The sequence below is a fragment of the Ursus maritimus genome, unplaced genomic scaffold, assembly GCF_017311325.1.
Source record: "Ursus maritimus isolate PB19 unplaced genomic scaffold, ASM1731132v1 scaffold_13, whole genome shotgun sequence".
In the NCBI taxonomy this organism is placed as follows: domain Eukaryota; kingdom Metazoa; phylum Chordata; class Mammalia; order Carnivora; family Ursidae; genus Ursus; species Ursus maritimus.
In genome coordinates this window covers 34,370,945-34,383,338 of record NW_024423675.1, presented here as the reverse complement: position 1 = coordinate 34,383,338, position 12,394 = coordinate 34,370,945, and positions in this window count along the sequence as shown.

Sequence of the window (12,394 nt, the reverse complement as noted above, 5' to 3'; positions counted from 1 at the left end):
AAATAGGAGGTGGAAAAGAAGAACCACCACATCACTGTCATTTCATGTGGGTTTTAAAGGCTGGTTTTAGGAAATTGTATTCAGAGAAGCTGAAAACTCAGAAATTGATTTCTTTAAAGCTAGCCATGCGCATTTACCCAGCCCATGATTCCCCGTGGCTACTGGGAATTAGTCTAAAAACTATTGGTTTAAATAATCAGATAATTTATCCCACTGAACAAAAAGAGCAAAGATAAACTGTTTCCAGTTTGGTTAATTCAGCAACCTAATAAAGTCATCAAGGATTCAAGTTACCTCTAGCTTTCTGCTCTCAAGTTAGCATCCCCCCTGGCTACAAGATGAGAACTGTACTTGCAGGCCACATACAGAGATATTCCAATAAAGAAAGAAGCCATTTCTTCCTGTGCATATCTCCTAAAAAAGGGAACCCCTTCTCTGAGGTGCCAAGCCAACTCCCTTTAGTATCTCCTTGATTAGAGTTCCATTATGTGCCTAAACCAATCACTAGCAAGTGAAACAACCATGATTGGCTTAGATGATTCAAGATTTACTAGTGGGGCTGATGATAGGGTCAGTCCCTCCCACCAAAGCACATGGCCATGGAGATGGGGGAGGTTATCTGAACATACTTGAGATTCTGAAGGAAGAATAAAGGTAGTTGGGGATGTACACTGGACAAAAAAATCAACAGTGTCTCCAGAAATACACATTTGTAAAGCTTAGAAGGAAAAACACCAGAAATTTTATATCTGTGAGTGGCTTTTACATTCTTCCTTGTGCTTATTTCTCTTAAATTTTTTCTTAAAATGTGTCTCAAGAAACAAAAGATGATAAAAATTGTGCCAAAAAATTTGATATATGAGATTATCATAATATTTGAGTACAAGCAAAACAGCAATCCATGTGTGACCATTTTTTACAAGGCAAGAGATGATATTTATATTTTTTTCCTTTCTCTTCATCATGATTTAAATAAATTTTTACTAACCATTCAAAGAAACTTGTTTCTATTAAAAATAAAAACATAAATTTTTAAGGGAAGAAAAAGACTTTTCCAGAAGCCTAATGAGGTTTTGTGCAGCTTGAGTAAATTATGAGATAATTAGTTTTCACTAAGAGTTTTTTAATTATCACATATGAACAGGTAAATCGGGGTCACTGCCCTATACCTGTGACCAAACACTTTCCAATAACTATGTTTTTGCAGACCTGGTACAAAGTATACATCTACCTTTTTCAAGGAAAACACATATCTTTGTTAATATTGATTCACAGAGCTGGAAAGGACTGTGAAAAGTCACCCGGTCCACCCCCCCCCCCCCCCACCAATATTCAGGTCTAAACAAGTCCAGAGAAACAACAAATAACTGAGTTTTTAAAGTTCTCTGGAGCATATTCCAAAGTTTGGTTCTAAAATCCCTACAATCTGTTAATTCAGTTAATGTGTCTGTGAATCAGTGAATATTAGGGCTTGAAATGCATAAGGTAAGGTCTCAGGGAGTGTGCAAGAGAAGCCAGCTGTACATAGAAATAATTGCTATACAAATGGTCAGTGATGTGCCCCATCAGTGAAATGGTAAGAAGCACAAAGGGAAGAGTTACCACTCGATATAAAGAGCTAGGGAAAGTTTCGGTCCTAATGTTTCCACTGCCTGGAAAGGAAGTCCTTGATACCAGGCATCAAAGCAAACAGACAGTAAAAAACAAAAAAATAAACAAAAAACCAAAACTGCTATCCTTTACAGAGTGCACACTCTATGCCAAGCACCACATTTTAGGTATATAAACTCATTTGATGCCCGCCCCGCCAAACCCTGAGGTGATGAAACTGAAACAAAGAAAAGGTTAGGGGCACCTGGATGGCTCAGTAGGTGAAGTGTCTTACACTTGATTTCAGCTCAAGTCATGATCTCAGGGTCATGAGATCCAGCCCTGCATTGGGCTCTGCAATCAGCACAGAGTCTGCTTGTCCTTCTCCCTGTGCTCCTTCCCCACCCCCCTCTTTCTTCCTCTCTCTCTCTCAAATACATAAATGAAATCTTTTAAAGAAAGAAAGAAAAGGTTAAATGACTCCTAAGATCATGCAGCAGGTCTGCACCAGAACTGATCAGAACCCAGGCAGTGGTCATGTCTCTTAAATGTTACAACACATGGCCTCAACTATGCTAGGATATTCGATATACAGACAGTGAGCAAAAGTGATTTAATGACTAGGTGGACCAGGTTTTGGCACCTGGCTGTGTCACTTATGACCTTGAGCTAGTCCCCTAATCTCTCCAAGAATCTAGTTTTCCTCCTCTATAAAACAGAACAATAAAAACTACTTGACGAAAAACCTTCTAAGGTTTAGAGGCTACGGCCACCAAGGAACTAACCCAAAAGCCTGGCTCAGAGAAGACACCAATGAGCCACTCTACAAGAAGCACTTGAAATAACATAGTCCTGGGGCGCCTGGGTAGCGCAGTGGTTAAGCGTCTGCCTTCGGCTCAGGGCGTGATCCCAGCGTTCTGGGATCGAGCCCTACATCAGGCTCCTCCACTAAGAGCCTGCTTCTTCCTCTCCCACTCCCCCTGCTTGTGTTCCCTCTCTCGCTGGCTGTCTCTCTCTGTCAAATAAATAAACAAAATCTTAAAAAAAAAAATAACATAGTCCTGAGTTGATGAGCACTATAGAAATACAGATGGGATTAAATAGGATGTCAGCTATCACACAAGCTCTTCCAGATATGGCACCCTCTAACAAAAGTGGCTTAAAAGATAAAGTGGTGTGCAATTGGTAAAAACGTAATCCAATTGTCTATATCCCGTTAATGACAATCATAAAAGGTGTCCATGAATACCAGACATTAAAAATACATAAACAATGAATCTTTTGAGAGACCAGTGGGAATTTCAGATTATTATATGATAAAGTACTGTATTTGAACTTATCTTGCAAATCTATCTAATACGCTACCCTACCAGAACTACCCCAATTCTGCCCAACCACAAAACAAAAACCGAAGAGTCAATGATGAGAACCACAGGCACAGTGAAATCTGGTTTTACATTTATTGGCCATACAAGAAATAGAACCTCAGGACCTGATGCAGATACGTGGGGCCTCCTATTTCTTAGCCCTAAGGGAAAAAATTAAGTAATAATTTTTCCATTTTCTGTAAAATTTTATTGGGACACATTTGAATAAATAAAGCCATAGAATGTTCATGGATTTATTATTTTAAAGAAATATATTTTTGCCTATAAAATTGACAAAGATTATATAGTGGTTCCACCACCATCTCCTTTAGGGATCTGAGGTACCCTTAATCATATTGATAAAAGAAAATGAAAAAGAAAACACAAATACGTCTTTGTAAGAATTTATGGACATGAAGTCAAACACAATGAAAAAGCTATATCATAAATGTTCCATTGCAGGGACACTCTACTTAAGCTCCACTCAGGCTTTTTGTATTCAAAACCAATACTTTCTGATCTCTTCTTTTCCTGGTAAATATCATAGCAGCAAGTGCTGACATTATTCATTGTTCCAATGACTTTCAAATTACATTCAAAATTAAGGACATCTTTCTGAAAAAACTTCATTGCCTATTTGATGTGCTTCCCAAAGTCTTTGAATGGGAAATGTTGGCAGAGGGACATTTTTCATGGTTATTTCTCCAATTTTCTTTTCCTACAAAGTTACACACACACACACACACACACACACACACACAAACACATACACCCTGCAAAGCTCTGAAAACAAGTCTTCGGTCCTCATCAGAGCTGCAGAGTGATCTAGCTGAGTGGCCACGGGCTTTGCCTGCTGGTCAGTTTTACCACCCATGAGGCACTCCAAATCAATCATCCTCAGGTAACCTGCTTCTTTACATGTTTATTAGTTTTACATTTTCTTCCTTCCCCTGCCATGGCCTTCCCATTTTGTACTAAGAAATTCCTTTCTTTCAAGGATTAAAGAGCCTATCTTTACTACTCAAGTTAAATTAAGAACTCCTCGTGCACTAATGTTTCCATTGCACTTATCCCATTGTATTATAAGAGTATTGGCCTGTATCTCCAGTATATTATGAGCTTCTGAAAAGAAAGGACCAAGTCATAGTCATTTTTGTTCAGTATCTAGCAAAGTGTCTTGAACTTGGCAAAGTTCCCAAACTCTGCTTGTTCAGTGAGTGACTGAAGGCCAGTAATGACACACATGAGAAGACCACGAAACTCCCAAAATCCCTGTTCTTGCTTCTTGCTTCCTGACATCATTCTTAAATGGCACCCAGCCTTCCTCTCCACTCCCTTTCCTTCTCTGCTTCATGGAGTCTCCTTCCTTGGTAAAGTCCCTCTTTTCAGGCCTCTCTCGTTTCAAGAGACTAATTTACATCTCAGGAAAAACTCCATTCCCCACGTTCCTTTCCACTCCCCTGTAGGATGTATATTATTGTAAAGATGAAGCAGCTGAGGATGAAAAACATGAAGTCATTTGCTTGCGTGACCAAAAAGCCACAATAGAGCCAGGAATAGACTAACAGAACCAGAACTGCTGTGCATACAAATCCAAAGTCACTCACACCACTTTCTAGTAGAGTTTGTTCCTACCTGCACATTTGTGGCCTTGTTCAGTCAATCCTTAAATGTGAATCTGTGGCATTGCAGAATAAAAACACCTGAATGAAAAAGGTGGCATCAGCCAACTCAGTGTGACTTTCTGTCTTTGTAGGGAAAATGCCAAGATAGAAAATTGTCTGATAAATTATACATTATAATCATCAAAAATAAAATTAGTATATTCTGAAAAGTATCATTTAGTTTTCTGGGACTATATCAATTTACATATGCAAACTTATTATTCCAGGAGGCTTTATTCAACTCTCATTCTGGTAAAATTGGGAGACTTCCTAGTTCTTAATTTTCCTTAACTAATAAGTCTTGAACATTAATTGAGAGGCACAAGTTTTTTCCTGGAAATTTACTTTTGTTTCAGTATGAAGGCCTCTGATGAGCTATGAATCTCTAAGTAGTCAACAAACTGCCTCAGCCATTAAGTGTCCTGTGCTCAGTTCACCTTAACTAAGACTCTGACACTAATCAGTAGGCAAATTTTAGTTAATAAGATTTGCGATTTAGTGAGTATCTACCATATGTAAAACATGTCCTGGGCACCTTCTGTATGAAACCTCATTAAACCTCACCACTGCCCATCATTATACAGAAGGTAACTGAGACCCATAGAAGGTAAGGGTGAGCAAACTACCCTGCATTCCCCTAATTACATTCAACTAAGCTGAATTCAGTCTGTCTGATCCCACAGTCTATTTCTTAACCCTCCACCAAATCACCTTTTCAACCTTTTGGCACTCAAAGGCTCTGCTTTCAGTATCTATGTGTAAGAAACCAGAAAGAACCAACCCCTCAAAAAAGTAAATAAATAAAATGTAAGGGTTATAAGTCTTAGGACTTTTTTTTCCCTTAATCACATGGAAATAAAGAAGTGGTTGCCTTTATTCTTTGTTTTCACATTTCAAGTTAACTAGAGAGAATAGCTACCTAATTTAAATATAACAGCTCGATTTATTCAGTGCCTTTCCTCAACTATAAAACATGCCATTGATTCAATAAAACTCCTTGGTGAGAAGATCAATTAAGTTGAAGTTGTCAGATTCATTTTGAAATTGTTTGTTAGATAATACATGTGTTTGGAAATCAAGGAAATATGGTAAAAACTCTACCTATATGATCGGAAGAATTAACATAGTTAAAATGTCCATGCTACCCAGAGCAATCTACACTTTCAATGCTATCCCGATCAAAATACCGAGAACGTTTTTCAAAGAACAGGAACAAATAGTCCTTAAATTTGTATGGAACCAGAAAAGACCCCGAATCTCCAAGGAACTGTTGAAAAGGAAAAACAAAGCTGGGGGCATCACAATGCCGGATTTCGAGCTGTACTACAAAGCTGTGATCACAAAGACAGCATGGTACTGGCACAAAAACAGACACATAGACCAATGGAACAGAATAGAGAGCCCAGAAATGGACCCTCAGCTCTTTGGGCAACTAATATTTGATAAAGCAGGAAAAAACATCCGGTGGGAAAAAGACAGTCTCTTCAATAAATGGTGCTGGGAAAATTGGACAGCTACATGCAAAAGAATGAAACTTGACCACTATCTCACACCATACACAAAAATAAACTCCAAATGGATGAAAGACCTCGATGTGAGACAGGAATCCATCAAAATTCTAGAGGAGAACATAGGCAGCAACCTCTACGACATCGGCCAAAGCAACCTTTTTCATGACACATCCCCAAAGGCAAGAGAAACAAAAGATAAAATGAATTTATGGGACTTCATCAAGATTAAAAGTTTCTGCACAGCCAAGGAAACAGTCAGAAAAACTAAGAGGCAGCCCACGGAATGGGAGAAGATATTTGCAAATGACACTACAGATAAAGGACTGGTATCCAAGATCTACAAAGAACTTCTCAAACTCAATACACGAGAAACAAATAAACAAATCAAAAAATGGGCAGAAGATATGAACAGACACTTTTCCAATGAAGACATACAAATGGCTAACAGACACATGAAAAAATGTTCAAAATCATTAGCCATCAAGGAAATTCAAATCAAAACCACACTGAGATACCACCTTACGCCAGTTAGAATGGCAAAAATAGACAAGGCAAGAAACAACAATTGTTGGAGAGGATGTGGAGAAAGGGGATCCCTCCTACATTGTTGGTGGGAATGCAAGTTGGTACAGCCACTCTGGAAAACCGTGTGGAGGTCCCTTAAAAAGTTAAAAATTGAGCTACCCTATGATCCAGCCATTGCACTACTGGGTGTTTACCCCAAAGATACAGACGTAGTGAAGAGAAGGGCCATATGCAACCCAATGTTCATAGCAGCAATGTCCACAATAGCTAAATCGTGGAAGGAGCCGAGATGCCCTTCAACAGATGACTGGATTAAGAAGTTGTGGTCCATATATACAATGGAATATTACTCAGCTATCAGAAAGAACGAGTTCTCAACATTTGCTACAACATGGACGGCACTGGAGGAGATAATGCTTAGTGAAATAAGTCAAGCAGAGAAAGACAACTATCATATGATTTCTCTCATCTATGGAACATAAGAGCTAGAATGATCAGTAGGGGAAGAAAGGGATAAAGAAAGGGGGGGTAATCAGAAGGGGGAATGAAACATGAGAGACTATGGACTATGAGAAACAAACTGAGGGCTACAGAGGGGAGGGGGGTGGGGGAATGGGATAGACCGGTGATGGGTAGTAAGGAGGGCACATATTGCATGGTGCACTGGGTGTTATACACAACTAATGAATCATCGAGCCTTACATCGAAAACTGGGGATGTACTGTATGGTGACTAACATAATATAATAAAAAATCATTATTAAAATTAAAAAAAAAAAAAACTCTACCTATATGGTGGCTAACTTAATAAGGCTTCAGTCTATAAGCCATCTGTGTGCTCCTTGAAGGCAAGAACTTTGTTTTAACCATTGTGAACTCTAAATATATAATTGTTAGATAAGTGCATGAATGAATAAACATTTTTAGGTAAAATTTTATCCAAAATCAAATCATTTTGAACAGAATTTAACGTGAACAGAAATTTAAACTAGTATCACAATAGCATCAGTTGCTCCACATTATTACTAATTTACAATTTGGGAATTGTCAAACTTTTCTTTTATCCATTCTAGTGGGTGTAAAATGATAGTTCATTATGGTTTTAAATTGAATTTTCTAATTACTAACAATGTTAAACCCTTTTTATATGTTTATTGGTCATTTTTATATCTTCTTTTTTGAAGTGCTTGTTCAAGACTTTTGCCCATTTTTCATTGAATTGTCTTTTCATTTCAATTTGTAGGAAATCATCTATTCTGGATGTGAGTCCATTGTCAGATGTATGAATTGTGAATACTTTCTGCCAATCTGTGGCTTTACTTATTCATTTTTTTGGTTGTGTCTTTAGCTAAACAGACTGTCAATTTTGATGAAGTTTATTTTACAAAATTTTTTCTTTCATAATTTGTGCTTTTGTATCCTAAGAAATCTTTGTTTATTTCAAGGCCATAAAGATATTCTACTGTGTCTTCTTTCTTCTAGATGATTTATGGTTCTAACTTTTTACATGTAAGTCTATGATCCATCCCAAATTCATTTTTATTTATAATGTGAGGTAAAAGCTGAAGTTCACATTTTCCATATAAATATCCAATTGTTCTATCACCATTTGGTGAAAAGACTTTCCTTTGCCCCATGAGTTCCCCACTGACTGGGTGTCTGGAGGGATCAGCAATTGATTGTATACGAGCGAGTCTGTTTCTGGGCTTCACTGACTTTGCTCGTCACTTAGAGATAAATCTTCATTACCAAATAAATATTTCAGCACAAATCTAAGCTATCTGCAGAACGTTTTGAATAGAGAAAGAAAGGTAGTTTATTTCTAGGGACTACCCCAAAAATATCTCTCCTACTGACCTACCTCATTTTCTCCTCCTTTTTGAACTACAACAACTATAATTAGAATCACTCCTTTGAATTAGAACATTGTTCCTCAAACTTCAGTGAGCCATGAAGAAGGAAATAATTTCAAGGACTCTCATGTTGATATTGGATATACTTAATGCTGTTTAAATATGTGCAAACATAAAACCAGTTATAAGTATTTTATAACTCTTATGAAACTATAGAGACAAATAACATTACAACTAGTATTAAGTTAAATGAAATAATAAACCAGTAAAAATCAAACTTACAACACTAATTTCAAGGGATAGACACTAACGGCTAGCCAAAACATCAATATAATATTGAATCCTGTGGCATGGGTTCTTTGGAGTTCAGATGCCTAAACTCAATTTCTCCATCATTTGTCTGCACACGAAGTACTGTGAAATCTTCTGTAAAAAATATGTATCTCAGTCTATAATGTCAGATATGCTAGAAATTAAAAATTTTCATTTCTATATCTTAAATTATCCTCTGACTCTAAGCCCCAGTTACACCAGGATGACAGTACAAATGAAACCTCAAACTTCCAGGAGGTCACCCCCTTGAAACTATGCCACAGGGTGTGTCCTCATGCCACTTCATCAGGGAGTGAGGGACCGGGACCCAGCTCTCGAACATCTGTCCTCACGGATTGCCACTGGAATGTCCATCACTCCTTTCTCCTTGATCTCTGACTAGCTACTATCCCTGTGTCACACTTTGGGGCAAGGGCATCCCTTCTGAGGCTCCCTGTGGCTCTACCTTCCCCTACTTCCTACACAGCCTCTCACTTCTCCGTAGCAACACTACCAAAGAGCCAGGAACAGATGCCCCTTCTCTTAGAACCCACAAGTCCCACAGAAATCCTCCTGCAACACTGACTGGGCCTATAAACTTCCTCAGCTTTTTTCCAATTCAGAGGGCCAGAGAGGGTATGAATTCTCACCTGGAGGAAGCACTGAGGATAAGATACACAGAGAAAGAGAAGGTCAGAGAGATGAATGACTGACATCCCAGGAAACAGGCAGCCTACGGTCCATATCCCATCTCTATTGTATTGGTTGTGTGACTTGCCATTGAGCTTCAGGGCCTTCATCTTCAAAATGAGAAACAATACATGAGATAATACATGTAATAATCCTAGCACAGTGTAGCAGTTCAAAAATTTCTAACTATTATCAGTATTATACTCTGGACTTCAAAGCAAGAACATTGTCACCTAAGCTCCTAAAAGCTTCAGTGAGCAATATTCATTATGCTGTGAATTAGAGCCAGATACATAATAGTTACATACTAGATACACAGAACGCTCTCCTTGCCTTCAAGTACTTAGTTCTAAGAGGAAATCTAGATTATTTAAATATAATTTTTGAGACATGTAGAAAGAACTAGAAATCAAAAGACCTGGGTTCTTGCCCCAGTTGGTGCTACAGGTTTGCTGTGGTTCATAAGCTAATCACTTGACTGCTCTGAATCTCCTGTTACTCCTCTTTAAGGCACAGAGAATGTTTTCTATTATGCCTACACCAAGGACTATTATAAAGCCAAGTAAGATGTGTTAGGGCACTAGTAAATGGATGATATTATTAGTGATTTTCAAAAACAAAGTCGTATCTTATTGTGTCCTCATTTTACAGATGACAAAACAGACCCCTGGAGAGGTTTCATGTTATCTAACAACATCCTGGTGAGAGCCGGGATTTGCACTGAGGACTCCAGATTCCTCTCTCCCAGCTTGTTGGCACAGGTCCCCAACCACCCTGCCATCTCCCTCTCTTCTTACTGTCTCTCCCTCCCCGTCATTAAAAAGACAAAGCACCACGTAAAGACTAAGAATTAATCTAGAGTCTTTGTTTAAAACTCTGAAATGACAGAGTAGAAAAGTAATGAGAGTTTAGAGGCAGAGAAGGTTTCACAAAGATTAGTGCTCAGAGCAGGGGCTCTGCAGCCCACAGGACCTCATTTCAATTCCCTGTCCAGTGCCATTGTTTATGAGCACGGCAATAAACTTCTCCAGCACTTAGCACTCCCTGGGACCTCTTTAAAGGGCTCCCCACTCTCCTACGCTACCCAAGAAGGCTAATTAGTGAGCCTATCTCAGATCTTTCACTCGCAGATTTCAGAGAGCTGCACACTTTGTGGACCTATCAATCGTTTCCTACTTTTCATGAGGTGGCTCGTTTTGGTCAACGCAACACCCTGACACCTCTGCTTACTCGTGAAAACTCTTACCCCAGCTGGCCTTGTTTACAGGAGAAAGTTTTACTCTCAATACTTTTGACTTGGAGCACTATTTGGAAAGACTCAGCTCATAAAGTCTTATAGTTCCTTTGTTGGCCTTATCATGACCTGAACATTTTGTTAACAAAGCACCCTGTTAATGTTTTGACCATAAGGACTAATGTGCTTGGGGCTGATGGTGTTGCCAAAGTGGTGCTTGCTCCTAAAAAGGGAAAGTTTTAATTCTATTTTCAAAATAAGTCATCTTACCCCTGCTATATTAGGAAATGTCATAAATCAGTTCAAGAAGTCCACAGTGTGTGGGTGAGTGGTGTTGGGAGGGGGAGGGGTGTGTGAATTCCTTTGTTGTTAAGGCTTCCTGGTGTCACCAACCTCATCTCCCTGTAGGGGGGTAGGTAAAGTGTCACTTGAACAAAGTGCAACAGCCCCAGTTAAAATGCGTTTGAAATTGGGCTTTTTAATTACAGTATATACAAAGGCATTCTCAGTAGGTGCAACCGGGCCAATACCTAGTGACTAGGCAGAAACTACAAAATAACAAAGGTGATCTGAGGGTCTAAAGACACAGGCAATGATTCGGTTCATTTCATCAGGACATCCCCAGAGTCCTAAGGGTCCTAAAAATGACTCTTCTAAGAGTGAATTTTTAAAGCCGTCTGCCTATTTGCACCAGGAGTGAAGGCAGAGCCTTCACATCAGGAGGAAAGGTATTGCCATATTATAGGTGCTCAAGGGAAGGAGCCTAAATCCTCAGCAGGAGAGCAATACTACTGGTTGGGGGTGGGGGGGCTCAAGCAGGTAAGGACTCTCAAGCACAGACCCCATGGGGGAAGATGACAAAAAGTGGACAAAAAGTGATCAAAAAGAGATTGCTGGAAGCTTCAACAATCCAATCCCATTAGCCCAGGTGCAAGGCAAAACAATTCTGTGCCAGATCCCCTTGAGTGGTAGGAAAGACCCCAATTCTCATGAGGAAAATACCACCAGAAAGTGGAGGGAAAGAAGAGGAAATGCTGCCCAAGCAAGGCTCTGAGCATAGGTAAGCTTTCTTACCCCTATATTCTCTGGGTCATCTCAGGATACTTCTACCCATCTAAAGAACACCTTTTCTTCCTGCCTTCCACCCCCCCCCCGCCCCGCCCCGCCACCAGCTCTTCTCCAATCCTGAAAAATCATACTTTTCCTCTCTTTTGTAGAACCTTTCTCAACCCCAGTCTGCTTTGATGAATGCATGAGTTCTAGAGTTTATGTCAGTATGTAATACTTCATTCTATAAAGTTACAAACCTTTCATGTTTTATGTGCTTTATTTATGAGTCAGCTGTCTCCTTTCTTATCTCTATCAGTTTGTAAATTCACTGATAGTAGGACTTATCTACAATTTCTTCTAAATTTCCCTCCTTACCCCAAGGAGTTCACTCTTAAAGTATCTGTTGTCTGACAGGATGACTTGGTACATTTTTAGTGGATCGTACTGCTTGCTTCAGAGTGTTGACAAGAAGTCATTAAAATAAAGAATCGGTGAAGAAGTGTAGTGAGCACTTTGGCTCAGGAAGCCATCTCAGTGCCTCAGTTCTCCTGCAAACATGCCCAATTGCAGGACACTCTCAGCTCACAGGAGACCGATGT